This window comes from Hyperoodon ampullatus, assembly GCF_949752795.1.
Source record: "Hyperoodon ampullatus genome assembly, chromosome: 15".
NCBI lineage: Eukaryota > Metazoa > Chordata > Mammalia > Artiodactyla > Ziphiidae > Hyperoodon > Hyperoodon ampullatus.
In genome coordinates, this window is record NC_136928.1 from 29,358,949 (window position 1) to 29,362,966 (window position 4,018).

Sequence of the window (4,018 nt, forward strand, 5' to 3'; positions counted from 1 at the left end):
CTGTCCAGTTAGATCTGTGCTTTTCATCTCCTCTCACTCACCCTGAGGCCACCGCACACCTCCCGTCCTGGGCACCCCAACGAACATATCATCATTGTGGGTTTGGGCAGGTACAGAAGACAGGAGGGGAAAGTATCTTCCGTCTTACAGGCAACACTGGCTTTTGGCCCAGTGACGTAAGAGAGCCCTAAAAGCCCTGGCTAGTTGACTGAGATGGAAGAATCAGGAGCAAAAGCACACATTGGTATTTTCCTGTTCCACAGCCCACAGATAGGGCTCAGGGAATAAGACAGGGTCAAGGGAGGTTGTCTGGTGCGGATTTTGTACTGCTCGGGTGCTGGCTGACGAGGCTAAGCAGGCTCAGTAGGGAAGGGGACCGATTCCCAAGGTAACAAGGAGGAGGAAACAACAGGACTTGGGGACCTCAGTTATGGGGTGTGAGAGAGGGACAAGTCTAAGGCAGCAGTTCTCAGCTGGAGGCAGTTTTGCCCCCAGGGCACGTTTGGCAATGTCTGAAGACCAGTTTGGCTGTTCCAGCTTTGGGGGGTGGCGAGGTTGCTAATGGCATCCTCCAGGGATGCTGCAAAGCATCCGACAGTGCACATGACACCTCTCACCCCACTCCCAACACAGAATTCCTCAGCCCCAAATGTCAGCAGTGCTGAGACTGAGAGAGTGGGCCTGACGTGACTCATAGGTGCTGATGTGGCCATTTCTTTCTAAATTTCACAAAACCCCTGCAGTGTAGCTTGTTTGTTTGTTTTTGTTTGTTTGTTTGCAGTACGCAGGCCTCTCACTGCTGTGGCCTCTCCCGTTGCGGAGCACAGGCTCCGGATGCGCAGGCTCAGCGGCCATGGCTCATGGGCCCAGCTGCTCCGCGGCATGTGGGCTCTTCCCGGACTGGGGCACGAACCCGTGTCCCCTGCATCGGCAGGCGGACTCTCAACCACTGCGCCACCAGGGAAGCCCTGCAGTGTAGGTTTTATCCCCATTTAACCGATGGGGAAGTTGAAATTGGGAAAAGTTAGTCTGCCCAGCGTTGCTGTAATGGTAAGTAATTGAACTGAGGTTGGTGTTGAAGCCTGCTTGACTTTAGAATGTTCAGTTCAGTCCACCAGAGCGGTTTGTACAAACAAAGATTTGGCTAAAATAAATTTAGGTTGTTTGCATTTATTATAAATAGAGCAAGGCAAGACAAAGTGGGTGAAAATGAATTTGAATAGCTGAAATGACCAACAAAGAGGTCTTCATTAACTAAACAAGTGTGTAAACTCATGAACATGTTAACTGTGGTTGGAAACATTCATTGTTTTTATGACATTTTTTTATGAAAAAAATTTCACAAAAATCATCAAACAAGTAGAGGAGAAATATTGGCTGAAAATAAATTAGGAGGGGGAAAAAACCCCTAAAACCTTACCAAAATTCCACGACCATTTTTTGATTGTTGCTTATTATTGCTTGATGATTTTTTCATTGTTTAAATTCCTTTTAGTGTTTTTTTTTTCTTTCTTTTACAAAAGCAGTAGTGCTCATTATAGGAAAACCAGAAAATTAGGTCAATCCAAAAAAATATAAAGAAACATCCTGAAGAACCCTTCACCCACTCACCCTCCCTAGGTCAAATGAGGCATATTTTTCTAGACCTTTCTCTATAGACTTTCATATGGATGTATTTTCCTTCATTCTTTCTCTTTCACTCTCTTTTCCTTTTCAAAAAAGAAATCCTCGTTTTTCCTTTTTAGCAAAAATAGGATTATGCGGTAATTTCTGTTTTGTAAATTCCCATACTTTATGTGGCCAATTCCCTATTTTTGGAGATTCAGATTATTTCCAACATTTCGCTGTTACAAACTGCACAATACAGTAATGAAAAGGAACGTACTGCAACCACACGACACACAAACCTCACAGCCATACTGTTGAGTGAAAGAAGCCAGACACAGACATGTACGCTGTGATTCCATTTATAAAATATTCTAAAACCAACAAGTAAAACTAAACTACAGTGGGTACAGATGTCTCCTCAGGAGGCAAAATTATAAAGACAAGAAAGAACGTGATTAGGGCAGAAGCAGGGTTGTCCTGTCCCTTTGGGTTATGAGAGTTCTGTGTCCGGAAGGGCATTTAGGGGCACCTGGGGGCTGGCAGCGTCCTGGTTCTTGACTGCGTGGTGTGTATAATAACTTACTCTGCAGCATATTTATGTTTTATGTACTTTTATCTGTATGAGTGACATTTCACAATAATTTTTTTTCATTTTGATATGTTGGATTTTATTACCTTTTAAAATTGTACAAATAGTGCATGTGTGCATGAGTTAAAAAAACGCAAGGGAAATGTAGGGAGTTAAAAAAGAAAGACAAAAGAAATCCAAGACATGAAACAAAAAAATTCCATTCTGCAAAATAAATAAAAAGATATTTTGCAGGGCTTCCCTGGTGGCGCAGTGGTTGAGAGTCCGCCTGCCGATGCAGGGGACAAGGATTCGTGCCCCGGTCCGGGAAGATCCCACGTGCCGCGGAGCAGCTGGGCCCGTGAGCCACGGCCGCTCAGCCTGCGCATCTGGAGGCTGTGCTCCGCAACGGGAGAGGCCACAACAGTGAGAGGCCTGCGTACCAAAGGAAAAAAAAAAAAGATATTTTGCATACTAAAAAAGTGTTATTCCAATATATTAAGAAGTCCTTTGATCAGGAACACAGCACAAGACTTTCTGCAACTACTCATTGACAGATCAGACTCAATCTCACTGAATACAGGATGGATCATGACATTATCTTATCAGCCACAGGCAGGTGACTAAATGTACGTGGAGATGGTACCATGTCTGTGAGGTATTACAATCAATAAATTCTTTATTAGCCATTCAGTAACGTCAGCAGTGGATGTCACCATGTCAACCTTCAATAGGGAGACCCCCAGTTCCAGTCCTTTTTTCCCTCTGGTGACTTTCAGTGAAGGTTTTTCACATTTAACAAAAGTCTTACTCATAGTTCTAAAAGTGGTTTTTCACTGTCCTGCTTTGATTCAGCTTCATTTTCAGATCCTGCTTCGGATCCAGGAGGAGAATAAAACTGACCATCAGAAAGACCACCAGGTATCAGTGCCGCCCTCTCCGAGGCATCCTGAGCTATCAGGAGTGGTTACACCTTGAAATCCAGGAACCTCGTCTCGATCCAGGCAAGGGAGAAGGAAATGATGGGCAGCACGTAGCCGAAAGCCCCTCGACAGAAAAGCTTTGAGAGGATCACTTTTGCTAGTAAAAGGGCACTGGTCACTGCTGTCATCAATGCTATGGCCCACCCATGGTGCAGTCTGCACATGGCATATGCAAGTATTAACACTTTAAATCGAAAAACTGCCAAAAGAAATATATCAAAATAAGAAGCGTAGTAGTCATACTGCACCACCTCTTTCTCTAACGTATTCTCAATACCTCCATTCACATTTAACTCTGTTACCCACAGTAACGTTACAAATAAGAGGTCAAAGGTGACAAACAAACAGAAAGTCCTCCTGACATCAGATATGCCTTTCTTTTCCCTTCCTTCATAGGACCCAATCCTGGCCATGAGTTGCGTGGGGTTGACGGAATGGGCGTCGCGCAGGGAAGCGTGCGAGCTCTGACTCCCCATGAGAGCGTTCTCCATGTCTTCTGGCAGGGGGTTCATCCTGCAGGGGGGTTAAAGGAGCCTCTCTCCAGCTCCACCATCCCTAGAGAGAAGAGATCTCATCAGGTGGTTCGGGGCCGGCCACCCTAGGCTGCACAATAATTTTTTTTAAATGAACAGAATTAAAAGAAATAGCTGAAATATTAACTAGAAATTTAAAGCAGAGAGTAAAACTATTCTGAAATTTAAGCAAAATACTTGAAAAGGCACAAAAGGATGCACTCCACTTGCGTGCTACATCAAAATTCCAATGTTTGAAAAGTAAGGTGGAGTATATTCTTTTAGACCAAATTGTCCTTCGGGCTGAATTGTTTTCCTCTCAACTTGTTCTCAACCAAATTGTTTTC

The 4,018-nt window shown here is 44.2% G+C and overlaps 1 pseudogene across 1 annotated transcript; it reads right to left on the bottom strand.

Moving 5' to 3' along the window:
- Positions 1–2,987: 2,987 nt before the first annotated feature.
- Positions 2,988–3,671, bottom strand: LOC307064554 (STARD3 N-terminal-like protein; annotated as a pseudogene). The gene has a single exon. The product of its transcript is annotated as an STARD3 N-terminal-like protein (transcript).
- Between the last annotated feature and the right edge of the window lie 347 nt (positions 3,672–4,018).